The sequence below is a fragment of the Lepus europaeus genome, chromosome 5, assembly GCF_033115175.1.
Source record: "Lepus europaeus isolate LE1 chromosome 5, mLepTim1.pri, whole genome shotgun sequence".
Taxonomy (NCBI): domain Eukaryota; kingdom Metazoa; phylum Chordata; class Mammalia; order Lagomorpha; family Leporidae; genus Lepus; species Lepus europaeus.
Window position 1 is genome coordinate 106,267,075 of NC_084831.1, and position 27,986 is coordinate 106,295,060.

Here is a 27,986-nt window from a genome sequence, read left to right on the forward strand (position 1 = left end):
AAATAAACAGAGACTGGCTCAACCCACCCACCCCCCTCTAAAGCCTGCAACCGCAAAGGCTGGGTTAAGCTGAAGCCAGGAGCCCAGAACTCAATCCAGGTCTCTCACATGGGTGGCAGGGACTCAACTACTTTAGCCATCACCTGCTGCCTCCCAGAGTCTGCATTAGTAGAAAGCTGGACCTGGAAACAGAGCCAGGTCTCCGCACCAGGTAGTCCAAGGTGGGACACGGCCATCTTTGCGCTCAGCCAAACCCCCACAGTGAGAAGGCCACATGTGAAGACAGCTCTTCAGGACTTCTGCTTCCAAGGCAAGCTTTCAGCTCTCTCCAAACCTGCCGCAGAGTGTTACAGGGGAGCTGGCTCTGGAAACAGCACAACTAGATGTGGAAACAGACACAGTTTCATATACATTTTGCATAAATATTCCATATCTAATAAGCCTCAGGTCCCTTTACTCAACCTTGAGTAAATGGCACCTAATACAAAAACAGGAAGAAAAAACATGAAACAAAAAAACTATCGACGCAAGTGCTTTGAAGATGCAGAACTCTGGGTTAGCATGGGATTTTGCTTTGACAGATGAAGAAGGTTAGAAAATATTTACACATCCGATACAAAATTTAGGCTAAATCCATATTTTCTCTGCTTCTCACCATCAAAGTTGAGTTTCCTTGTAAGTTTGCTTATGAAAAAAAAAAAAAGAATGGAAAGAACTTCGCTATCTTATCGAACAGTTTAAGCATTCTAAGGACAATTAACCTGTAACCAGGAATGCGCTGAGGTCTGCTATAGAAGAAAACATGTGCCACGATGTTTGCTGTAGAAAATTGTTCTACGACATAGCTAAGCTTTGTTTATCAAAGGAGGTTGAGTTTTCCCTCCAGCCTTGCTATAATTAACCCACTGACAATGACCTCACTTCTGCAGAGCCCTTCAGATTGGGAGCACTAAAGGCAATGCTTATTTTAAGCAGGGGGAGAAAAAGGATTATTTTGAAAGTAAAATAAACAAGTGGTTCTAACAGATTAGCTTTAAACACCTTGTAGAATCCCGATTTTCCAAGACAGAGGAATTCCATAGCAAGAGGTTTAATGAGAGTTTTCCCCCCATCTGGACACCAGGGTAGCAGGCTCAGCTGCCGCCCTTCCTTGACTTCCCTCCAAGTGTGAAAACAACACACAAAGCGCATCTTCTCCACAAGCCACTGGCCGGAGCCCTCATTACCTACCCTGGAGCTCAGCCTTGCCGCAAGGCGCTGGGGAAGCTGGCGGGAGGCCGGCGTGCGGGGAAGCTCCACGGAGGACTCCAGCTGTTCTCGGATGCAGCCCAGAGCCTCCCTTGCCAGAGACCTGCAACTGGAGAAGCAATTTGCTTTTTAATGCACTTTATCCTCCCAATCAGGGTCAGAGAAGTGCTGCCGGATGCTATGCTTTATGTGTTGAAAGCTTTTCGCGTTAGACACAAACATTAACAGAATGACAGCTGGAAAAAGACGAACATCGCATTGTCGAGCCAGGCATCTCTCGGGGGAGCTGGCTGCACGGCCTTCCAGAAACCCACGCGGCAGCATCCTCCCTGGAGCCCCAGCCAGGCCTGTCTGAACCAGGAAGGATGACTTTCCTCCCAGAGACCTCCAGCACACATTCCCAGGAAAAGCAGCTTTGAGCTGAAGGGGTGGGTTGGGGAGAAGCAGCGGCTTCCTCTCTCCGTGACTTCCCCCTTCCTTTCCAAGTGCTACCTTCGCCGCTGCTTCTTCCTCTCCTCTCCTCCTCTCCTTCTCCCCAACACCCAACCTGGCCCCCTCTCTGTTTCCTTTCCCGGGTGTCTCAGCCTGCTGACTTAAGGTTTCCCAGGCTCGCAGCAAGGAGTTTCCCCCCAAATCAGGAGAGACGTAGGCTTCTCCCTGGACAGAGCTGTCACCACGAAGAATCCAAGGATGGAGCCAGGGGTCGCTTTTGTCAACCCTGACCTGGAAGAGAACTGTTCCTCTGCTTAGTAGGGAAGGCTTCAGGATTCAGTGTCTGGGACATGGGCCTTTGAGTCACAGAGGCTGGGATTTGAATCTGGCTCCGACGCTCATTAGTTGTGAGATCTTTGGCAAGTTGCTCTACCTCTCTGGTGCTCGGTTTCTAAGAGTGGGAACAACAATATCTATCTCAGAGTCGTTGCAGGGATTCAGAGTCAATGCAGACAAAGGGTCTGGCCCATCACCTGTGAGCCATGAAGCGAACCCAGCTCTTTTTCTTCCTTCTTCTTTCTATGAGTCAGGAGTGCAGTCCCTGATTGCCCAGGTTTCCTTGGGCTACCCACCCACTCTCCGCCCGGCTCAGAGGGACAAGTCAACACCTGCAGGGAGTTCTATGTCTTCTACCAGGCCTCTGCTGAGCTGGGTCAGAAGACCGTAGTTAAGACCCATGTGATGGCTGGCGCCGTGGCTTAACAGGCTAATCCTCCGTCTTGCGGCGCTGGCACACCTGGTTCTAGCCCCGGTTGGGGCGCCGGATTCTGTCCCGGTTGCCCCCCTTCCAGGCCAGCTCTCTGCTATGGCCCGGGAAGGCAGTGGAGGATGGCCCAAGTGCTTGGGCCCTGCACCCGCATGGGAGACCAGGAGAAGCACCTGGCTCCTGGCTTCAGATCAGCGAGATGTGCCGGCCGCAGCGGCCATTGGAGGGTGAACCAATGGCAAAAAGGAAGACCTTTCTCTCTGTCTCTCTCTCTCACTATCCACTCTGCCTGTCCAAAAAACAAAAAAAAAGACCCATGTGAGATCCAACCCTGGGAACAGACACGTGTGAAGTGAATGGGTTCTGGGTGTCTCCCATGAGCAACCAGGTCTCCCAGTCTCCCAGGGCCTGTTGACAGCTGATCCAACTTCACCTCCATTTCTTTTTCTTTTTTTTTTTTTAGTCCTGGAATGTCCAACCTCCCCACCAATAGCCAATGTCCAGACTGCTGGCCCCAAGCCCACCAGATGGCCCCAAATGCTGGGTACTGCCGCCCAGTGCCTATTCCAGGATACACCTGCTCCTCCATCTCCATGCCTGATGCAATGGCCAATCAGAGCTCCCCCTCCTGGCAACCAGCCATGTATATTTCTGTGCAGGGGGACCACTGCCTATTGCCCAAGGGCCTCCCCGCATCCCTGCTCCATCCTGGAGAAAATGCAGGGACTTATACAAAGCCTGGGGGAAAAAAAATTTCCCAGCAGTGCACACCAAAGGTTTTCCAGAATAAAAGCCATAACCGGGAACATTAGTAGAGCACTTTGAAGTTTCTGAAGAACTTTCATCCATTTAAACCCTTTCAAAGTAAGCTAACTGCTGTAAAGAATGACCCCCAAATTGTAGTGGCTTAACATAATGAAAGTGCTTCTTGTTCTTATCACAGTTCAAGGCAGCCAGGCAGGGAGGAGGGGAAATTTCTGCATGTGGACATCGGGGTCCCGGGCTCCTTTCATCACGCAGCATTGCCTCGCCCACAGCCTCCTAGTCCTTTACTTCCAGTGCACAGTCAAGGAAAGAGAGTGGGAGTGGAGGACTTCCTGCGAGGTTTGTACGTCAATTCCACTTGCAGTCATGGGCCGGAACCTAGCCACACATCCACCTAATTGCAAGACAGGCCAAGGGCCCAGACTGAAAGGAGACGGGACTGAACACACAAGCAGTGTTGCTCTGTGTTTGCTGTAAAACCACAAGACAACTGTTTTTCCCGGAGCAAGACTAAGGCTCAGAATAGTTGACAGGAGCAGCAGGCCACGATCAGCACACGGACTTGAACCCAAGACTTCTCGCTCCAGTGCGTTCTTTACTGCGTGAAGAGTTTCTTCCTCCTGTGGGTACTTGTCGCTGGGCAAGTTACTGAGTCTTAAGAATGACTGGATTCTGCCCATGCCACCTCCTCTTCTCCTTACCTCTGGGCATTTGAGAAGCCAGAGAAAAATGTTCTTCCATACTTCCCTCCACACACTCCCTCCCAATCCATGCCTTCCTTCCTCTGGACACAGGGCTGGGATCCAGCCCACCCCTCGTGGCTTGGCCATGAACGTAATGCCGCTTGAGTACTTCTTCATTGTTGACCCTGGGAAAAAAACCGGGCCCCTGACTTGGAAGAGTCCGCAGTCTAACAGGAAAGACAGACACGGAAGAAACAGCTGCAACCAGACTTGATTAGACAACAGAGGCCGCTGCCAGAGCGCTACAGGAACACGGATGAGCAAGAAATTGATTTCCCCAACTGGAGAGTCAGAGCAAGTTAGCGAGAGCAGGCGCTGTCTGTCCTGACGCGTCTGTCCTGGGCTATGCGTCAGGACTAGCTTAGCAGATGGGGGTGGGGGTGGGAGGAGACCCCAGGCCAGGGCGGGGCATTTGCACAAACAAGAATGGCAGAACGGACAGGTGCCGGCAGGTCCTCTAAGAGAGGCTGCTAGTATCACTCGCATCTCATACTACAACACTGGTTTGAGTCCCAGCCACTCTGCCTCTGATCCAGCTCCCTGCTAATGCATCTGGGAAGGCACAAGATGGCCAAAGTGCTTGAGCCCCTGCACCTAGAGGAATTTTATTCTTCCTGGCTTTGGCCTGACACCCACAGTCACTGCAGCTATCTGTGGCATGGACCAGAGGATGGAAGATCTCTCTGTCTCTCCACCACCCCCCTTCTGTAACTCTGCCTCTCAAATAAATTAGTCTTTAAGAAGTATAAAGTGCACGACTTATTTCCCTTCTCACACATGGAGTTGGCTCCCGGAGGACCCTGGTTCAGCAGCCCAACCTCAGGAAGAAAGGGGTCTCCCTTGTGCTAGAGATGCCCACCTGCCCGACCTGAGGACACCCAGAGTTCCTCTGCTTTACCCTGGGCTTCCTTCCAGCAAGCCACAGAGAGTGAGAATCAAGACAGAAGGGACAGAAGTGGAACTGACACGGAAGGCAGCCTCGCCGCCTCTGTGCCCGCGGCCCTGGTGGCACCACGTGCGATCCGTGGGAAGGATCAGAGCAGCCCCAGTGCTCTCAGCAGTGCCGGCTCCACCCCCAGCCCCCCGCCCCCAGCCCCACGCCCAGGGACCCTTTGTTTCTCGTCCTCCCAAACCTGCTCAGTTCTTTCTGTCATCTCAGGATCGGATGAAGGGAGCAGAGCCCAATGACGTTGTGGGTGAGGTTCTCTGACCGCCGGGGAAGGAGACCTGAAGGCAGGGGTCCCTGGTAGATGCGGACACTTCCTTCCCCTGCCAGAGAACAGTCCCGCAGAGGGGAACCGGTGCTCCTCCCAGGGCCACCCCAGGGACTGCTGGCTTCAGCTCGGGCCATCGCTTCTTCCAGAAGAGTCAGCAGCTATCCCAGGTTAGGGAGCACTTCCTATCTGTGGTTCATTTATAGAAGCGGCCCTATCTTCCAAACCAGAAAAGGGGATCTGGTCTTCTTATGTGGGTTTATATGCAGAGCCCTGTAGAGGTATGCAAATTCAGTCACCTAGAGTTGTGAATTCATTGACTCATACGCATTTAAAAGAACATACAGAGATGTTGGACTGTCCCCAGAAGCCCTGTGTGCAGGGTTGCCATGAGCACCAAAAAGCATGATTCCTCCTACAATCTCTTCCCTTCAAAGGTTGGCAAAGGAGAAAATGAAAAGAACATGGTGCCCAAAACTAAAACAGAGACCTCAGCAGGGTACCGGACAGCAGCAAGCAGAGGAAGCGACGTGGGGCTTTCCTAACTGTGCTGACAAAACCCCACCCTGAGCTGCCTCCCTCATCATATGTATCACCTTACACGCTGGCATTTTTCCCACTTGTATCCTGTATGCACTGGGATCTCTCTGAGGTCAAAGGGCCTCCAAGTATTGCTCACTGAATCTCCCATGCTAAGTTGCAGTGCTTCACAGGAGCCCAATCCATATCTGTGAAATATTTGACTATTCGATTCACCCATGAACTAGGAGACTGTAAGCCATGCGCACTGGGAAATCAAGGCTCTCTGAACTTGCACAGGTCTCTGTTCCTACATTTGGTTTGCTTCCTAATTTCAAAGTAAAATTTCTTCTTTAAACAAAAGTCCAATCCTTGTTGGTTGCACCACAGAAAGAGGGATTTTGTCCATGCCATTGTGTACTCATAGCTGGAGCTAGCATTTAGCCTAGCAGTTAAGACATCCACATCAGTGCTGTGTTTCAGTCCCAGCTCCATCTCCTGACTCCAGGTTCCTGCTAATGCAGACCCTGGGAGGCAGCAGGTAATGGCTCTAGTACATGGGTTCCTACCATCCACATGGGAGACTTCGATGGCATTTCTGGTTCCTGGTTTCCACCCAGCCCAATCCAAGCTATCGCAGAACCAGAGCATGAGTGCTTGTGCGCTCTCGCTCCCCACCCCCAATAAATAGGTAAATCATTTTTAGAAATGTACTTGTAGCAAGGAAAGTAAGATCAGGGCCCATTTTCAAGTTAAAGACTCCAGGTGAGGAAATTCTTCAAGTATCCTGGAAAAAACTCTTAACAGAAATCAAGTTAAGAGTGTGCAACAAAGCCCAGACAATATAAATTCCAAGGGTCATTCAACACAAAGGAGCCAGACACCAGTCTGAGAGTGCAGATAAGGCAAGCAAACAGAGTATCAAACAGTTGAGACAGGAAGACCTGGCACCAGTTAAGATGAATTCCCATCAAAAGAGTCCCTGGAAATTCAGCTCCGTATCTTTCAGAAGTGTAGCCAATCATGCCATGGCATCTACCTCCAGGATATCTTAGGGTAACATCGGGTGAAGACCCTTAGAGTTGCCTTTTTCTGGCTGAAGGGATCATTCACAAGCTACTTGTGCCTTGAAGGACATCACTTCACAAGTTCAACCTGTGATCAATACAGAGGGAGGGTTTGACAGCTTCAGGGAGTGAGGAAGGACTTGAGTATTATCTAAGCACATAGGGAGAGCAGTGAGTTCCCCTTGATTATTTAATACAATTCTGTTCCACGTGCTTCCTCACCCAGGAACTCAACAAAACACTTGTCGAGGACTTTGTATATGAAGACATTCAAACAGTTCATAAAAACTGGAATTAAAAGATGTTTAAAGTATACATTTTCACGGGCTTTTTGAAGACTGATTCTTGCACAGATTTCAAAACTATTGCACTAATATAAACTTTAAAAATTCTATAATTCCATTTTTCAGAGCTGGCATTGTGGTGCGGCAGATTAAGCCACTGTTTGTAACACCAACATCCAATAACTGACTATTCTGCTTGCAATCCAGCTCCCTGCTAATGCACCCAGGAAAAACAGAAGCTGGCCCAAGTGTTTGGGCCTCTGCCACCCAAGTGGGAGACCCAGGTAGAGTTCTGGGCTCCTAGTTTTGGCCTGACCCAGCCCTGGCTGTTGCAGTCATTTGAAAGTGAAACAGTGAGTAGAAGATCTCTCTCTCTCTCTCTCTCTCTCTCTCTCTCTCTCTCTCTCTCCCACATACACACACACACCTTTCAAATAAAGAAATCTGTCTCAAAAATTTCACTTTTCTACAAACTTCTTGAAGTACCCCTCAGGTATTAGCCATGGTGGCTCGAGCCAGGTATTAATCTGTATAGGCTAAACTTCAATAACAAATCCCAAAAGTTCAGGAACTGAACATCTAAGAAGCTGTGTTTTTCCCTTGTGTGACAGGCCAAGAAGCATGCTCACCTCCTTCACAGTCATTCACAGCACCACAGCAGGCTCCAAGGGCACGATGGATGGCACCATTCCCCTGGGGGGGGGGGCTTGTCACCATTTGCAGCAAGCCACAGAAGGGGAACGGGAGCATGGGGGAGGGGCTCTCATGCTCTGGGCCTGAAGGGACGGGTTCCAGTAGGAAGGAGATGGTTCCAGTAGGAAGGAGATGGTTCTAGTAGGAATGAGATGGTTCTAGTAGGAAGGAGATGGTTCCAGTAGGAAGGAGATGGTTCCAGTAGGAATGAGATGGTTCTAGTAGGAAGGAGATGGTTCTAGTAGGAAGGAGATGGTTCTAGTAGGAAGGAGATGGTTCCAGAAGGAAGGAGATGGTTCTAGTAGGAAGGAGATGGTTCCAGAAGGAAGGAGATGGTTCTAGTAGGAAGGAGATGGTTCTAGTAGGAAGGAGATGGTTCCAGTAGGAATGAGATGGTTCTAGTAGGAAGGAGATGGTTCTAGTAGGAAGGAGATGGTTCCAGAAGGAAGGAGATGGTTCTAGTAGGAAGGAGATGGTTCTAGTAGGAAGGAGATGGTTCCAGAAGGAAGGAGATGGTTCTAGTAGGAAGGAGATGGTTCTAGTAGAAAGGAGATGGTTCCAATAAGATGGAGACAGCTTCACCAGGGAGAGAAGCCAGAAGCTAAGAAGACCTTTGCAGCTCCCCTGGGTCACAGTGGAGCCAGGTGCACCCTCATCTCCTGGACTGCCCCATTCCAGGCTGACTCCTGGGCTCTAGCTTCCTCCACCCTGGGCCACTTCCCTCTCTGCAGTTAACCATGTTCCTGTGAAGCAGAGGTTCATGGCTCATCTGGAAATCACCCCCTCACTCACTCAGTCAACTCGTTTCTCAATTTTATATTATATGCTAGGCATGCGTTAGACACTGGCATGTGTTCATGCACACATCATTCATGGCCAATGCCTTCATTGAACTTACATGCCTGGCTTGTGTGGGTGACACACACAGCAAGAATACCATCAATCAAGTAATTTCCAAGAGCAATAAGGCTTTTAAAGTAAATAAAAGGGTGATGTGTGTGATAGGTTTTTGTCAGATGCTACTTTGAATAGAGAGGCTGACAAAGCTCTCTCCGAGACCTAAGAGGAGAGAAGCAGGAGCCATACAAACATCAGGTGAGGCCTGTGACAGGTGGTACAGATGGGCTGGGCTGGGCATGGCTGAGGGTCAACAGGAGGCCAGTGTGGCTGGCGCTATGGAGTGGCAAGGAGCCTGGGAGGAGATCAGAGAGGCTGAAGGACCACATGGCAATGGGTGAGCTGTGGAAAGGAGGTCATTGGGTCACTCAGCACCAATAATGAGTCCAGAGATGGAAGACATCACCATGCACACGCAAAAGCCTGCCCTAGTGGATCTTGCATGCTCTGGGAAGACATAAACTCAACAAATAAATGACAGGTGAACGACGGCGCATCAGATCATGGCAAGGGGTGTGAAGAAGACAGAGCAGGATAAGAGATGATCACTGCGGTTGCTCTTGCAAATGAGAGAGAAAGGCAAGGCCCTGGTGAGGTGAGCCGAGACTGGAAGAAGTGAGGGAGCAAAGCTTTGTGCGGATCTGTGAGAGCCGCCCTGCCAAGAACTCTTGGGGTTGCCAGACAAAACACAGGATGCCTGATTGCTGGTGAAAGTCAGCCCAACAACAGGTGACAAGAGGAGACAAAGGATCGCTCCCCTAACCATGCCCCTGCAGAGGGTGGTGTGGACGAGGGAGAAGATCAAACTTGCCCTAGGTCCAAACACCACACTGCACCACACCTGCCCCTGTGTAGCCAGAGAGATGGGGACTAGGGAGTCTAAGGTCCACCAGTGCAAAGGGGACTTCGTTCCCTGGGTGAGGATGGGTGACACCCTTTCCCGACTCCTCCTTCGCTCATTCGGCTCAAGGTCTCCCCAGATCAGTGGTGATCAGGGGGCTAAGCAGGGATTCCAGCGCTCCAACCACCATGATGTCCTCATCCCCTGTGGAAAGTACAATTACTGCTGCTGCATGGTGGCACACACCAGGCCACTACCAACTCCTCTGTTCTTCCCTTCCCAAGGAGGCCAGAGACCATCTGGGAGAAACATGCATTGGAAAAACCCACTTGTCTGCTCTGGACCTGACTGCTCTCCTGTCAGCTGTAGGTCACGATCATAGGAAGGGAGGGGGTGCGTTGCTTTTGGTCCCGCGTTGTTATCGATTCTTCTCCTCTCCTCACAGTGCTGTGCCTACAGCCTGGGCTCCGGTGCTCCAGCTGTCGTTTTTAATCAGCAGCAAGAGCAAACACAGGCTGGATGCTGACTGCTCCCAGGATGCTCCATAAAGCTTCTCACACTCAACTGGAAAAGGAACACTGTCTGGGACTGATTCAGGATGTGTGATTCTAGAAGCGTCCAGACTTCAGCCGAGAGGGGACCGGGGAAGGGCTGCCCCCCAAGATGTGGAGGAAGGTTTTCTTTGTGACTGCTTCAGAGGCTCTAGTGCTTGGTTTCCAGCAGCATCGGATTCCAATTTCGGTGATGGAACGATCCCATACAAAGGGTATTGACGCAGGGATTGATGTGAGAGTCGTAGATCCACTGGAAGGAGCTCTCCAGTGATTTGTCTCTGTCCTTGGCTTTGTCCTGTAAAACATCCCCTTCAACAGCGTGAACAGAGCCGTGACATTTCCGTTTACAAACAGTGCAAAACCAGGAGGTAGTGCGAGGTACGGGGATGATGCTAAGCCAGCACAGCGACCTAGGGCACTTTGCTTAACCACGCTGAGCGGCACTTTCCACATGTGTAACACAGAAATAACAAATCCTGCCTCTTTAAATTGCTCTGATGACTCACTCAGGAGCCCTGTGCGATGTACCTAGCCCATTAGCTGGCACAAGGAATTCATTCGGTTGGTAGCAGTTCCCCTCCCTCGGTTTTATCATCTGTAAAATGGGAACAGAAAAGCTATAAATGCCATTAGAACCTGAAACCCAACTGGGCTCTGGAAGAGATTCAGTTGTTGGGTAATGACCCTGGACTACAATAATAGATCAGAATCAAGACAATGAACATTAACAAGCCATGCAATTAAAAACAAATAACAGCACAGAGAATACAAACTTGATAACAACTCCAGTGAAAAAGACCCAAGAGTTTTAATTAGCCGCAAGTTCAGGTTGAAACAAGAGGGGGACCCATTTACCATGAGACGCTTAGGCAGTCATAGATTATATAATAATGGTAATTAACATATATTGAGCATTTACTGTGTCCCAAAAGATACTCTAAGTACTGTGCTTTACTCACTTAATGCCCCCGGTCACCCCATGAGATGCTGTTTTATCACCAGTTTATAGATGACAAAAGTGAGGCGGAGGGAAGGGAGTAAATTCTCTGTGATGGCTTTTTTCGATGGCAGAGCTGGGAAAGAATTCTCTCGCTCTGCACCACCCATCTGGAGTTACTGGGCTAGTTCTGAGAAGCAGGGGAGGTGCGGCCACACTTTCCCTACTCTGATGTCACCCCACCCCCAGGGGTTCCATGCCAGTGGGCTGAGGAAGAGGCTGGGGTGGTGTGGCCCAGATTAAGCTGGGTCCACCCCAGGTCCAGGCTCTGAAGACCACGTGATGAGTTCAAGATGCCCACATTGCCCTCCAGATCACCTCAATGCTGATGGGAAGAGGGACTCCACCTCAAGGAAGACTCTGGGTGCTCCTGTTGCCCCTAAGTTGTCATTTATCTCTGCCCCACTCCCCTGGTTCAACCCACTCCAACATTCTCTGTAAGTCAGTGGCTACCTGCCATTGAAAATGATGGCAGCAGGGCCAACGTTGTGGTGCAGTGGGTTGAGTTGCCACCTGCAACTCCAGGATCCCATATGAGCACCAGTTGGCATCCCAGCTACTCCACTTCTGGTCCAGCTCCCTGCTAATGCTTCAGCCTGGCCCAGCCCTGGCCATTGCATCCATTTAGTGAGTGAACCAGTGGATGGAAGATGTGCCCCCACACACACACACACACAAATAAACAAATAAATCTTTAAAAACAAAAATAAAAATTATGGTATCAAAGAATGAGGCAAGCTTGATATTCCTTTGAAGCCTCACATCTTCCACTAAAAATTCACACAGATTTTGTACTCTGCTCCATACTGTATCTGGATTTGTTCTAATATAAAAATAATACTTTAAGCGAGTTACCACTGAGTGAAATTGATGCTCTGGTGTGATGAACCATGGTTTTCCTGCAGCTTCACAGGACCCCCGGCACGCTGCTACATGTCCCCAATTTGAAAAGCTCAGAACAGCACATTCATATTCCATAACATGGAAACATGTCCAGGGTGTACCATTAAGCGATAAAAAGCAGTTTACGAGGCAGCGGGCGTCTATTTTGGGTCCTGTCTGGGTGGCTGTACATGTGGGCCAAAATGCTAACAGAGGTGACCTCCGGGCTGCAGGAACGCAGGGGACTTTTGTTCTTTTTGCTTCTTCTAGCATATCCTGTTTCTACAATGAGCATATGAATTATTTGCGGCAGTGAGTATAGTTTTTTTTTTTTGGGGGGGGGGGGAGGGGGGAGTTCCCTTAGCGTGGTGAGTTGCACTTTTTCAGATTGAAGAGTTCATGGCTGCTTGAATTTTTTCGGACACCTGCATCAGCAGATTATCCCTTTCGGGCTCAGAGACCATTGCCCTCTGAAGAGGCGCTGGGGTGTAAGAAAACACCGTGCGGCATTGTCCCTGGCTCTCCACCTTGTAGCTTTGTTAGCTGTCAGCTGCAACCTTGAACTCCTGGGATACTCACACAAACCGTCAGGGTTTGCTGGGGCGGGGGGAGGGCACCCAGGTAGCCTCACCCCAACTCTCTTCAATCATAAGGCAAAAAGGTCTCTGTGTCCCACCCACACCTTCCCAGCACCCAGCTCCTGTATAGACCAAGATTCAGCCTCCTCATCTCCAATCCTGGTGTGGATGACTCCCACCTACAGGCAGGCCAAGAAGGAAAAGAGTCCTGGACTAGGGTGATCTTTGTCACACTGGTGCTGCCTGACACCTGTCACGCTCGCTCACAGCATGGCCCACAGAGGCTGCCCCACTGCAAGTTCACCGTCCCATCTTCTAGTTCTAGAATCTCAACCAAGTGCCCTTCCTATTTCACCCATGTCATTAGTCATAATCAATCACTTATTGCACATTCATGATGTGGGGAGCATACGCCAAGTATTTTATATGCACTGTCTTATAGTTCTCACAGTAATCCTCTGCGGTAGATTTCATGGTGCCCATTTCACAGCTAGGGGGACTGAGGCTCAGGGAGCTTCCTGAAAGCCTAAAATCGCTGTTCTAGGATCTTCTGCTGCATAATGAATCACTCCCTGACTTAGCGGCTGGCAGCAAACTTGTTCTAGGACTGCCTGGGCTCAGCTGGATGATTCCCACTTGGGGTCACTCGTAACATGGGGGCTGGATGCTGACTCCTAGGGTGGAAACAAATGCAGCTAAAGTTGGAGTCATCGCAAAGACTTCCTCAACATGGAGATGTCAAAGACATGGAGAAGCCACGTGTAGGTTGACATTGGCTATAGACTTCGGTTGGGCTATCAGCCAGAACACCTTCCTACACATGGCTTCTCCATAGAATCTCTACACTTAGGTCAGTTTGGACTTCCATACAGCATGATGACTGAGTTCCAAGAGTCTCCAAAAAGAACAAGACAGAAGTGCGTGCCATTCTCTGACCTAACCACAGAAGCCACACGGCATCACGTCCACCATCTTTTACTGGCCATGCAGTCACAAAGATCTACCCAGGCTCAGATGGAAGGGACATGATAGATCCCATCATTAGAAGAAAGAATTGTCACATGACAAAAAGAACATGTTAGTAGCCATCCTTGGAAAAATGGTGACTGCCACAATCACACAGCTGGTAAAGCGGGCAGAGCCGGGATGTGGACCTAGACTGGCCTAGCTGCTCTTAAATCCTGACGGTGCAGTGCCAAGACAGGATCATAGTGCCTCAAGCACTGAGTTTGGTTTACAGAATATAGAAGCTCAAGGAGATGTTCACCCACAAGTGTGTCCAGAGGAATGCCAAGAGGTTGAGATGGCCAGACACAATGATATGATTTAACAGAGTTGAGAGGGTTCGGCCTGAAGAAGACACAACCTTAAAGTGACATGATAGCTGTCTTCAATGCATGAAGAGCAACCATGTGGGTTGGGGGCAGACATTGTATATTGCATCATCCTGTGGATGGAAGGGACAGGGAAGCAGATTCCCGGCCATTGGCAGCAGTTTGGGACTGAGAGAAGAGCACTGGCTTTGGATCCAAGCGAAACTGGCTTTGGATCCAAATCCAAGCTACTAGCTGCAGTCTTAGGAAAATCACTTAATCTTCTCCAATCTTCATTTTCTGCATCTGTAAATTGGAAATAATAGAATCTAGCTTATCCCTGAAAGCAGGATCTCAAAAAGATATTTATACACCCATGTTCCTGGCAGCATGATTCACAACAGCTTAAACACAGGAACAACCAAAGGGTTCACTGATGGGTAAATGCATAAGCAAAATGTGGCGTATGTGAACAATGGAATATAATTCTGCCTTAAAGAGGAAGGAAATTCTGTAATATGCCACAATATGTGTGAGCCTTGAGGACATTATGCTTCGTGAAAGAAATCCATCACAAAAAGGCAAATATGCAATGATTCTACTTGCATAAGGAACTCGGAGTAGTCGAGACAGAGCAGAAAGGTGGTTGTTTGCCAGAGGCTGAGGCGAGGGAGGAAATGGGGAATTATTGTTTACTGGGTGCAGTTTCAGCTTCGCAGGATGGAAAGAGCTCTAAAGATAGATGATGGCGATGGTTACACGACAATATGAATGTACTTAATATCACTGAACGGAACACTTAAAAATGGTTTCGATAGTAAATTTTATGTATTTTACCAAAATAAAATTCAGGGGGAAACCTGTTTGACAGGGCTGCTGTAAAAATGAGAGATAAGAGATGTACAGCAGCCTGACTTACAGTAAGCACTCAATAGTGATCGCTGCTGTTATTGTCGTTGTCATCGTGGCTCATTGGATCTGTTCAACAGTGACAGGGCTGCCTTGCAAACACAAGAGGTCCCCAGAAAAAAAAAAAAAATTCCAAACTGAAGAAGAGGGCTAGACTCGGCACTGGGAAGAATCTGGATGGGATGTGGGATGAAAAGCCCTTTCTCTGCTTGGGCCCCCCAGAGATGAAGTCCAACGGAGAGAGCCTGATGTCCCTCGGATGCACTCAATCATGGGCCCTCTGGAACCTGGGCAGCACTGGCTGTGAGAGAGCAAGGAAACCAGGAAGGCATGGAGCAGCAAGGGCACTGTGACTGCAGGCAGCAGACGTTTGTGGGCAAAGTGACTAGAATCCTACAGACTTCAGTTGGGTTCTAGAAGCATCCATCCTGGTGGCTCCATCAAGGCATGTGTCCCAGACACAGACTCCAGTGCCAAGGGGAAGGACATGGTGAGACAGAGGTAGGAGCCAGGGCTCCACACAAGAAGTGTGACCCCAAGAAGCACTGATTACAAATCAGGAAACCAAGACCCAAATTAGATCTTAAAGACCAGCAAAGAACATAGGGGCATGGAGGAAGGGAAGCAGGGGGAAGGTGGGGGGAGAGGCTTTACTACTTATTTTATTTTTAATTTTTATTTGTTTGAGAGGCAGGGAGACTGGAAAAGAGAATAAGGCAGCTACACAGAGCTCCCCTAAATGCCCACAATGACCAGTCCTGAGCCAGGCCAATGCCAGGAGCTGGGAACTCAATCCAGGTTTCCAGTGTGGGCTGGGACCCAGCTACTTGATCCATCAGCTGCTGCCTCACGAGGTGCAGACCAGTGGGAAGCTGGAATTGGGAGAGGAGCCAGGACGGGAACCCAGGCACTCCAGCATGGAGTGAGGGCTTCCCAAGCTGCATCTTAACTACTAAGCCACACAGCCTCTCCCGTACTGATTTTCAACAAACAAACCAGGGTCCAGCAGCTTAGGTCTCTGCCTGCGACACTGGCAACCCACAAGAGCACTGGTTTGAGTTCCCACTGCTCCACTTCTGATCCAGCTCCCTGCTAATGCACCTGGGAAAACAGCAGAAGATGGCCCAGATGCTTAGGCCTCTGCAGCCACGTGGAAGACCCAGATGGAGTTTCTGGCTCTCAGCTTTGGCTTGGCCCAGCTCTGGTCATTGTGGCCATTTGGGAAGTGAACCAGCAGATGGAAGATTCTCTCTCTCTCTCTCTCTCTCTCTCTCCCCCTCTGTGTCACTCTTTCAAATAAATAAAGCAAATCTTTTAAAAAATCAGTATAATACTATGAGCTAGCATGGCTTTAAAACTTTTTATGATTGTTAGCTTGTTTGATCATCACAATGAGCCTGTAAGATATAGATATAGATAATTATATATTATTATCGCATCTCATAGGTGAGGAAACCAAGGTATGGGAAGGTTAAGCTACTTGTCCAAGTTCCCACAGCAGGAAAGTTGTCAGAGTCAGGTGTGAGGCCAGGGGATCTGGTGTCGGAGGTACCGCTCAGCCTTCTGCCTCTCTATGTAGCAGGAAGAGTGCTAGTCAGACCCATAAATAACTAATTGCACGCGGGTAGCCAGAGAAGGAAAGCTGAGGCTCAGAGGAAGAGAGAGGCATCGCCAACACCACATAGCTGTTAGAGAACCGGGCGAGGTCGTCAGGACAGCCCGCCAGCTCTCCCCACGGCACCCAGTCCTCCGTTAGACAAGTACAGGACCTAGGACCCCCCCACCCCACCCCAGATGCTGGGCACCAGCTCAGAGCTCCACGACCGGCCGATTGTCTCCATTTGCTGTAGCGGAGGCTGTGCGCCACAGGCATGCGCCGTGGCTTGTGCAGAGTGAGCACCAGCGGTGGTGCGGGTGGTCCAATCTCAGGGTCACAGCAGGGGACAATGCCGCCCAGGGCAACACGGTCTTTCTTTCCCTCCCCACCGCGGCCTGCCACAGTAGAACCTGGACTTGGAGTCCCAGCGATAAACTCCAGCATCTCACGGTGAAACTCGCGCCCCACCCCCACGCTGTCTGCCTGGTAAGCTGTAAGACCTTTCCCGGCTCACCAGGGAACACCTCAGACAAAAAAAAGGAAAAAGACTGGATTTCCAGAACATTAAACTTCCATTGCCACTGCCGCCTGCCAATCTCCCTGCTAACCACTCGGAGGAAAGGAGATCAATGTACCTTGCCGGAGCAGGGAGCCGGAGGTGGGGGCGCCACAGCGCCTGTGACAGCTCCTGGGCTTTTTAGCAGAAGGGATTGTGTGTGGAAGGTCGGCTCACCCGTTCTCCCGGACTCACTTCATGCTGAGACTGAAGGGCAGCCCTGCCAGAGGGACAGATCTGCCACCATATCTGGTGACAAAACAATCAACCACAGCGTATTCCAGAGCCAGTAAATATTTAGCAAGTACCTTCCGTGTGCCAGACACCCGGCTGATCATCGGGTCTCCCGGGCCTCCCGTCCCCGGTCTCAGAAATTTGTCATCGGGGGGGCTTCAGGACCAAGGGCCAAGGAAAGCAGTGGTCCCTAGCCCCGAGGACAGAATGGCTGAGAACCTCTCTCCCCAGCCGTACGCTGCAACCTCCACTAGCAGCCTGCTGTGTACATACTCTGCCTGCACGCCAGTCTGGCTCACCTGCACTGGGACAGGTTTCCACTGTAGCAGCAGCACACCGTGCCCTTGCCAAGGTTCGGTGGAGTTGGGCCAGCCGTGGGATAGAGTAAAAAGACCACTAGGCTGAGCACAGGGAAGAGACTGGGGCACAGTGGAGCCCTGCCTCCACCGCAGTGATTCTTAATTTCTTCTTCTGTAAGAGAGGATTAATTAGATCACCTACTTCATAAATTATTCTTCCTAGTCCGACCTCTTCAGTGAAGCCTAGCTCCCCATGCTGGTGTATATGGTAGGGGTGCGTCTTGGGGAAAGTGCACAGAAAGACGTGGAGAAATGGACTCTAGCACACTGTTGGCAGAGGTACGGATTGTGCTCCCTTTGGGGAGGCAAAGGCAGCAGGTCTCAAAGTAGACTCATCATACTCGCCCTTCCATTCAAAGGGTTTCGGGAAGCACACATAAGCCATCATAGCAGCGCTTGTAAGTTGTGTGTTTTTACTGCACCAGACACACAGAAAGTACCTATCCTAGCTCTTTATATTGGAAAGAACAGCCAGGAGTGAGCATTTGGTCTGGCAGTCAATACACTTACCAAGACACCCACATTCCATGTCAGAGTACCCAGGTTCAATTCCCCAGCTCTGGACCACGATTCTAGCTCCCTGCTAATGCAGACCCTGGGAGGCAGCGGGTTACAGCTCAAGTAGTTGGGTCCCTGCCGCTGACTGGGAGACCTAGATTGAGTTCCTGGATCCTGGCTTCAACCCAGCCCAGTCCTGGCCATAGTACACATTTGAGGAATGAACCAGCAGCTGGCAGAGTCTTCTCTCTCTTTCTCTCCACCATTCCTTTCCTCTCAACTAATAAATTTTTAAAATTTTAAGACTATCAGCCGGTGCCGCAGCTCACTAGGCGAATCCTCTGCCTGCGGCGCCAGCACCCCGGGTTCTAGTCCCGGTCGGGACACCGGATTCTGTCCCGGTTGCTCCTCTTCCAGTCCAGCTCTCTGCTGTGGCCCGGGAGTGCAGTGGAGGATGGCCCAAGTCCTTGGGCCCTGCACCTACATGGGAGACCAGGAGGAAGTACCCGGCTCCTGGCTTCAGATCGGCACAGCGCGCCAGCCACAACACACTGGCCATAACAGCCACTTGGGGGGTGAATCAACGGAAAAAGGAAGACCTTTCTCTCTGTCTCTCTCTCTCTCACTGTCTAACTCTGCCTGTCGAAAAAAAAAATTAAGACTATCCATAATTAGGAATAAGCAGCTAGGGCAAGTGATGTGGCACAGCAAGTTAAACCCCCACCTATGATGCCTGTATCCCCTAAGAGCATTGGTTTGAGTTCTGGCTGCTCCACTTCCCATCCAGCTCCCTGCTGATGCCTTCTGGGAAAGCAGCAGAAGATGGTGCAAATGCTTGGGCCCTGCCACCCACATGAGAGACCCGAATGGAGTTCTAGGCTTCTGGTTTCAGCCTGGCCCAGTCCCAGCCACTGGGGCCACCTGGGGAGTGAACCAGAGTATGGAAGATCTCTCTCTCTCTCTCTCTCTCTCTCTGATATAAATAAATCTTTTAAAAAAAAAAAACATTTCTAATTGTCTTTATTTTTCCCTTACGTTTCATCCTGATGGGGGTAAGAATTCTAGTGTGATGGCTATGTTCACTTACCGCCCCACTGCTCCCATTCCACAGTTTTTGGTTTCCATTGCTGCGTTGGGAAATGAGCACTATATGGAATTCTCATTGCTTCGCAGGTAATCTCTCTTTCCTTTCTAGTTTTAGGACCCCTTGTCTTTAGTGTTTTCAGCTTTTCCACAAAATATAAGTTTTCTTTTTCTTTATGCCGCTTGGGATTCACTGGGGCTTGTTAAGGCTAAGAACTGGTATTTTCCATCAGGACTGGAAATTTGTAGTCATTGTCTTTTTTAGTGTTTCTCTCCCACTCTTTCTCTTTCATTCTTGGCGAGTCCAATGATGTATATGTTGTGTGTCCTCCTTCTGTCCTTTCCAGCTCCTAATGCTTTCATCGCTTTATCTTTCTAGTGGATTCTATGTCATTCTTCAGAGAAACTTCCCGATTACCAATTACCTCTTCAGCTGCGTCTAATTTATTATTATATCTATTGAGTTAACCCAATGGCTATTTTAGTTTTTCTTTTCTAGAAGTTGAACTTGTTTCTTTTTTTAACCTCTAATTTATTCTAATAATCTTTTGTTCTCTCATTTGAATATTTTAAATATTTATTTATTTGAAAGGCAGAGTTACAGAGAGGCAGAGAGAGAGATCTTCCATCTGCTGGTTCACTCCCCAAATAGCCGCAATGGTTGGAGTTGTGCCAATCCAAAGCCAGGAGCCAGGAGCTTCTTCCAGGTCTCCCACGTGGGTACAGGGGCCCATGGACTTGGGCCATCTTCTGCTGCTTTCCCAGGCCATAGAAGAGAGTGGGATTGGAAGTGGAGCAGCGGGGACTCGAACTGGTACCCATATGGGATGCCGGCATTGTAGGCAACAGCTTTTACCTGCTAAATGACAGTGCTAGCCACCACCACCCCATTTGAATTTTAATATCCTTTTATTTCTTAAGCAAATCACATTTTTTTCTCTATTCTGTACTGGGTAAATCCGGGTCTTTATACTCTTTAAGGGCTTTGTTGTTATTCCAGGTAATGTGCTTCCTCATGCATCTGATGGCTTTTTACTGTGAAACCCTTTTCCCTTGGAACTGCACCTGTGAGAATTCCCTGACCCCCCCAGGGCTTAAAGTATGTTCTTTCAGGAAGGATTTGCTGTTTTGTTTTTTCAAGCCCTGGGAATATCATCAATGCAAGAAACTTCAAATTTTCAGAGTGAGGTTCAGGTTTAATATTAGGAATTCTCTAAGAAAATCCTTTTTTTCTGTTTTTTACTCTATTTCATCAAGAGTCAAGGATAACAAGCAAGTGACTTCATCAACTCTTTCTATTTGTAAATTCATTTTTTTCTATTTATGGAGCGTTTTCCCTGTCAGGGATCCCAGCCTGATGGGAAGAGCCGATTGCATGATCCCTGGGCTATTATTCTAATTTCATATATATGGCCCACATTACCTATTAAAACCCAGCCGGGCCCCAAGACCAAGACTAGCTTTACACCTCGCTTATTCTTTTTGAGTCACATCTTCCTGTTTCTTATTAACAAATTCCCCTTATTCTGTGCCAACTTAGTCATGTACTGTGCCTTCTTAAAAGTGGGGCGCATACACATCAGTCTCGTCCTAGGTGTGTATGTGTACATACTAAAATACTTCCAAAAGTTTGTGACAAATGAAATTAAAGATCATTTTATTTTGTTGCAAAAAATTTTTGAAACCGATGCACAATTTTTTCATAATATATACTTCCATGAACTTTTTGAAGATTCCTCCTTGTATTCCAAAAAATTTTGAACCAAAATAAACTTATATTCTAATTCCATTTTCATGAACTGTTTAAAGTACTCCTACACACACATACATAGACTTCAAAAAGTTAATGAAAATGGAATTAAAAGATAATGTGAATATACATATATTCCATCATTTAGGGTCAAACTTTTTCCGTAGGAATTTCAAGGAACACCCTAGTCTACTATATTAGATGAAAAAAATAAGTTCAATTCTGCTTATTGGTAAGGGAAGATGGGTGTAATATCAAAGTATGTAACCGTTCTCTCTCTATAATGCATTGTTGGGGGTTTATATGATCACTGTTTTATCTTTTTCCTGATATTATTTTAATTTTCTGTATTGGGAATATATTGTTTAACAAAAATAGCGGCCTCAATCCTGCTCACACCGTTATGCAGATATGCGAAATATCTGTGGGTTCTCGGCCTCTCTGTAACGTGCACACTCGTGCTTCTGGAGACTCAACCTGGGCAGGAAGTGCAAGACGATGGGAGAGGAGTCCGTGCGCCAGACCCAGCGCACGACCTGCCTGAGTCACACCACGTAACTCTGCCCTCAACTGGTGGCCGTGGTCACTGCTGCCACCCCTCATTTCCTAGCTCGGTCTCCACCTTCTGCAGAGTGAAGGCTGTCCCTCAGACGCCGGACACGGCAGGAGACAGCTCTGATGCTCAGCTCTGACCCACGAAGACCCACGGAGGCCTTCTCTCACCACTCCCAGACTCAGCTAAAGGGTGCGTTATTACTACTGCTCTCTATTGGATCGTTCCAAACCTGTGGCTTAAAGCAAAGACACTGATCCTGTACAGTTTCTCTGGGTCAAGAATCCGGGAGTGGCTTGCAGGGCGGTTCCGGCCAAGGGTCTCTCAGGGGACAGCCACTGGGACATTGACAGGAACTGTAGTCATTTGAAGGCTTGACCAGGCCTCCAAGAACCACCACAATGAGCGCTCCCAGGGCTGTTGGCCGGAGTTGAGATCCTCACCATGTAGGCCACTTGGGTATCCTTACATAAGGGTACTTCTCCCAGCACAAGTAATGTAAGAGCAGGGTGGAAGACACAGTGCCTTTTATGACCTCATCTCTGAAATCGCCTGGGTTGATCTCGCTTTATTCTATCTGTTAGGAGCGAGTCACCAAGACCAGCCTGCAAGCAAGTGGAGGGGAATTAGGCTCCGCCTCTTGAGGGAAGTTGGTATTAAGGCATCTGGGAACACATCGTATTTTAAGACTACCACAAAGGGCCACGGCATAGGCACGGTACTGCTAACCTTCTCAGAACTTCCCAGAGGGACCAGGTTACACAGCCTCGTGGGGCAGTAGTGTTAACAAGCCATGGGCGAGGAGCCAGCACCATGGCACAGCAGGTTAAAGCCCTGGCCTGAAGCGCCGGCATCCCATATGGGCACCAGTTCTAGTCCTGGCTGCTCCTCTTCCGATCCAGCTCTCTGCTATGGCCTGGGAAAGCAGTAGAAGATGGCCCAAGTCCTTGGGCCCCTGCACCCATGTGGGAGACCCAGAAGAAGCTCCTGGCTCCTGGCTTCAGATAGGCGCAGCTCCAGCCATTGCGGTCAATTGGGGAGTGAAACATCAGATGGAAGACCTCTCTCTCTCTCTCTCTACCTCTTTCTGTAACTCTGTCTTTCAAATAAATAAAATAAACCTGAAAAAAAAAATAAAAAACAAGCAATGGGCAAACGTCAACCATTGCAATACAGGAATGAAGAAAAGGCAGGAGACAAATTCAAAGTAGCCCCCCACCCCCAACACACACACAGAATTTTGAGTGCGATGGCTTCTCATGGTCAATTTGGAAGAAATCCTGTATGTCAGAATAATGAAAGCGGCTTTCTTATGAGGCTTAGGCTCACTTCTCCCCCTCCCCTCCCCGTTCTCGCTTTTCTTATTTTCTTTTTCTTGCTGCCCTGGGACGACACATTCAGTAAAGCTCTAGCAGGTCATCTTTGTCTCGAGTCCCGGATTCTAGAATCGTGGGTGGACGCAGAAGTGAATCTTGGAAACTGGCATAAAAGTATCTTTGGATGGCTCAGCCTAGGCCTCAATTTCTCCTTGGACACGGCCACCACGGCTCTTCCTGAATGGTAGTTGGGTGTTGGGTGGACCTTACCTGACTTCATAACGAGACAGGATACCCGATCACTGGTCCACACTGTCCTCTGCCTGCACCTGTCTAGTCTGGTTCCTACACTTTCCCCAGCTGCTCCTAACTTTCGAGGATGGCGCCAGCACCCACATCCACGGACCGCAGTTCTGGTTCTTTTTTCTCCAGTTGCAAAGTCCCCTGCTCCAGGACTTCTAACCTGGTGAGCTCAACACCAAGAAGCTGGCTTTGAGATTTAAGACTAAGCAATGACCTCTTTGTTCAAGGTGGTCCCTGCCTTCCTGAAGCACTGAAACCCCCTGCTTTCACTGGTGGAGAACAAACACATCCACACATGTGTGGAGCCCCTTTAAGTAACTGAAGCTATTTTTTCAACAGGTACCAATATCGTCACTGAGACCACTTCCAACTTGTCCACGGGGGCTGTGTCCCTGTTCTCCAGGCTGCAGTCCCGGACAGTCTGTCTCCCGTCTGTGTAGACAGCTCAGATTGGACCCATTCCCCTGGTTTTGAACTCAGCAGTTGGTGGAGTGTGAGTTCCAGTACTGAAACTTCTTGGCCCAGGGTAAGAACTCTGCAGCCCCATTGCCTCACCTCACGGTCAGGAAGAAGAGATGGGACACGGGGATGTGATAAGGCATAAAAAGAAGAAATATACGTGAAGTCAGTTCGCAAGCCATAATGCCTTGTAGCAAAGGCAAGTATTATCACAAGAGAAGCTGAGAACGGCAATGCTCCTCTGTAGATACAAGACAGCGCTTGTCACTAGGAGCCAGGAAAGACAAAGTTAGTGTCACAAGGGAGGCTTCTTCGAGTCACTGAAGAAAAATGGTGGAGCAGGAGGGGGCACCTGTGGAAGTGTTTTCAGATGCAGCTCACCCACCCAGACAACCACTGGCTTGCAGCATCCACTGGTAGGGCAGACAGCTGTTAGAAAACACAGGCGACGAATGGCAACTAGAGAGATTCAAATTGCAATGCTGAGACGGTAGCAAATCTAAACCCCCGCGCTCTCAGGCCAGCCGCTTCTGTGGCCATGGGCAGAGATGTCTCCAGGCTGCCATCCAAATCCACTCGGCAGGGTAGAAAGGGAACTGATTTATATCTCCAGCAGGTATGCCAGAGAAAATTCAAATTGATCAAAAATTAAATATTCATAGGACATTATTCATTAAGATTCATCTCACCGAGTGGATGAAATGAAGCAAGGGAAGAAATTAGCTTGCTTGAGAGTGTCAAAGTGATTATGTGATTAAATTGCAATTTATAATTTCTCCTTCCAAAAAAAAAAAAAGGCATTACTTCTTGATTCGTGTTTTCTCCTCTTTGCTGTGCCCCCTTGTTGTCCAAGCCCAAGCCAAGGACACCTGGGGTTAAACAGAGACGGGGAGACTCCAAACACGGTGGCTGGCCTTGGCACCTCCATCCATCTCCAACTCCACCTCGGAGCCAGGCTTTCAATGCCCAGTGCACAGCCTCCTTTAAAAGCAAGGGAGCCCCCTCCCCAGAGGGGGCCACACAAAGCCCCATGGTGCCACTCCACGAATGGTTCCCAGCCTCAAGTTCACGGCAAGAGAGGGGACGAACCCTGGAGAAGGCCACCTCACTCAGCCAGTGGCACAGCCTCTCTACCACGCTCCCCCTTGCAGGCGACTCCCGAATGAGGCGGAGCCTGAAGGAGCAGGGATGTCCCCCAGCCTCGCCATGCAGAGCCAGGCAGCTCCAGCTTGCCCACGGGTGCTCCCCTGGGCCCCAAGGTCCCCGCAGAGGCAGGGGTGCCTGCCCTGGCTACAGAGAAGTGGGGGCCTCAAGCAGCGACAAGCTCCGGGTGGGGCAGCTCTCTCTGCCTTTGTCTGCTTTAGATAGGGCACTGCTGCGTGTGATTTCATTTCAAGAAGACGTTTTGCTGCTAAAAATAAATTAAAAGCCACTAAATTAAATGACCTCTGTTCACAAGCCCCTCGCAGGCCGGCAGCCTCCCTGGTTCGCTGAGCTCAGTGGTATGGAAGTGAACTGTTCCCTGAGCTGGACAAAGGCTCCTCTTAGTTCTCAGTTAGGAAGAAACACCGTCTGTCTGTCCGCCCGCCTGCCTGTCTGTCTGTCTGCCCGTGTCTCTGTCTAGCTGGGATGAGCCGTGCGGGCGTGGAGGCAGATGGAAAGCTGTATTTATCTCCCTCTGTCTCTCAGCCTCGTTCAGCCCGGCCTCCCCCTGTCTCTATAACTCTTTGTGTGTGTCTCTCTTGCTCCTGCCCAATAAAGATTTAGAGGCAGGCTCCGGCAGCTGAGAAGGGCTATATTAATTCTAAGCTTGTTTCCAAACAGCACGGAGGCCTGCCCGGGTTAATTAGTTGTGCAGGCTTTCTTCAAGTGAGCGAGCCGGCAGGGTTTTTTACAGCTCTGTCACTGCATTTATTTGTTCGTTTCTGTTTTATCTGGAAATACATTTATCTGACAATAAATAACATCACCATGACTCGGGCCAGTAAAGGCAATGAACGGCGCCTCCGTGGACTTCCGTCAGGGGTCTTCGTGGCCTGGGCCCCCTACTCCCAGAGGGGCTTCCAGGCCTTGGGAGAAATGGGGAAAGTGCAGGTGAAGCCGGTGGGAGGAGGCTAGAGGGGCGAAGACGGGGGCTTGGCGGGGCTGGAGGCAAGGAAGGGAGATGCCCACTGGCGGATGGAGAGCACGTAAGGTGGGGGGGGGGCAGCCTGGGGCTCAGGGGAGGCAGCTAAGGCTGCACCTGCCACACAAGGAGGCGGAGAGAGAAGTTCCGGTCCCAGGTTCCCACATCAGCCAACGTGAAGGCACTTCAAAAAGTTCATAGAAAAGTGGAATTAGAAAATATATTTACATTGCTGCAAAGAATTTTTGAAACACCTATTTTTTTTATTAATACTGATTGGCCATTGAAGACCTGGTGCAAGCTGTGTGAGCTCGGGCAGCTGGCTAACCTCGGGCCTCCTCACCCATTTCATGTACATGGGAACAGCATTGGTGCTCAGAGCAGTGGCCTGGAGACCACGGGAGGGGATGTGCTAGACACACAGTGGAGATGCTCAGCTCTGGGGGGAACAGAGGTGCTCAGGTAGACTCACCCAGAGTGTGTGGTGGGCCTCCGGGCCTCCCCGGGAGAAATTCAACTAAAATGTTTGAGAAAGGATTTGATGAGAAAGCCTGGCCTTCTATGCAAAGGGGTCTATGCCAATGACGTCAGCATCACCCCAGGCTGGCCCACTTGCAACTTGACCACAGTCTCCCCAGGGCTTGCTCAGATCTTGCACAAGCCCCAGCTGGGCAGACTGTGTTAGTGCAAACAAAAAGTTACTATGGTAAGCACTATGTCCTGATCTACAAATAAGAGCTTATTCAGGGCCTTGGAGGGGAGGGAGGGAAAGAGACGAGGGGCAGAGGGACCACAGAAGAAAACCAAGTAGGCAAGACAGGACAGCGGCTGAGTGTACGGGCTGTGAGCTCTGACCACCTATTCATACCACTTCCTGGCTCCAGGCCTTGGGCAGCTATGGGACTTGCGTGTCTCAGTTTAGTGTTCCCATCTGTAAAGTGGGATAGAACTGGTCCCCGGCTCATGGGGTTGTGGTGGTGAGGCCTGAATGAGACGAATATGTGACACGAATAGGACAGAAGTGGGTGGCATGCGGCAAGAAGCCATAAACATTACAAACGCTACCCGAACACACATGAAGAGGGTCATTCGGATACACATGGACTTACTGCCAACGAGGGCCCGAGTGCTGAGGAACACAGTCAAAGAGAATTTCAGCTTTCTGAGACAACCTAGGAATCCTTCCAGGAGGAAGAGCAGCCTCAACACCGTTGGAAAATGAAGAGATGGGAGTCCTTGTACACTGCGGGACGCCTAACTGCAGCCCAGAGGAGTCAAGCAACCCCAGCGTGTTACCAGCAATCGGCCAGCAGGTGGCGCCAGTCACCTCCACACCAGCACCTCCCAATGGACCGGCACCCAGCCCCCCAGCAGTCAGGATGGAAACAGGACCGAGAGCCGAAGGGAAGCGGAAAAGCTCTCCTCCCCAGGTAGGACAGAGGAGTCCAGACTCACCACAGCGCCTCGGAGGCAGGGGTCCTCGCCGTCCTGGGGGCCTGCAACCACAGCCCAGCCCGCTTCGTGTCCCCTCACTGCAGGAAAGAAAGGCAATGTGGTTCGCGCACACCCTCTGAGGCCATCCAAGGCCTGGCATTGCTCTTGAAAGTAGCCAGGGTACCACTTCCAGCCTGGAGGTCGTGAAGAACGAGGGCCCTGTCCTAGCGCGTCCAGCAATGGGAAACAGAGCCTGCGGCAGCGTGACTGGGAAAGAGACGCAGGCCTCTCCCATCCCAGGGCCGCGTGGCTCTCCAAAACTAGTGCGAGAGGCGTCCAGCCGGTCTTGGCTCCACGTGGAGATGCACAGAGCCGGCTGAAGGCCAGGAGCCAACGACTTGCCCAGGTGGCTGCCGAATTAAGAGGGGGGAACAGGTGACCTCAGTGATGGAGGGAATCTGCAGCGTCAGAGCCAGACGGAGCCAGGGAGGGGCAGGGGATGCCTCTTTGTCCCCTACAGTCATAGAAAGGGGGCTCTTATTCGTCTTCGCCCCTCCCCGCTCTGCCCTAAGAGAGACGCTAAAGCCTGGGAGACTGGGGTCGCGCTCGGCGCGCCACGCGGCCAGCGCCCAGCTCTAGCGCGTGCTGCAGGAACGAGAGAAGAGCATCGAATCGGGTTTGAGATGAAAGTTTTAAAAATGTAAAAGGCTGAGTCTTAATTACCGGAATGAGGCTGTGGTAGTCATCGAAAATTCCAGAGCCAGACCAAACCGTTGCTCCCCAGCAGGAAAGAGAGAGGGGGCCCCCCGTGGAGCCCAGGGCAGCTACTGGAAGAAATGCAAGTGGCTCGTGTTTATGCGACTTCCCGGTAAATCGGGCCAAATTACATGCCTGTGGGAAGTCACTGGGCCTTGGAGACCAGTGTCGCCCGCCGTGGTCAGGGCACCCGGTGGGGGGTAATGGCTGGCCCAGGGCACCTCCTGGCCCCTCCCGGGTAGGCGCAGTCTCTCCCGCCAG

The 27,986-nt window shown here is 50.1% G+C and overlaps 1 long non-coding RNA gene across 1 annotated transcript; it reads right to left on the reverse strand.

The window, feature by feature from the left end:
• Window positions 1-100: 100 nt before the first annotated feature.
• Window positions 101-27,986, reverse strand: LOC133760912 (uncharacterized). Its single transcript, XR_009866019.1, has 4 exons — window positions 27,693-27,986; window positions 26,991-27,067; window positions 1,231-1,357; window positions 101-379 (listed from the first exon to the last, which is right to left on the reverse strand). It is a non-coding gene; the product is annotated as an uncharacterized LOC133760912 (long non-coding RNA).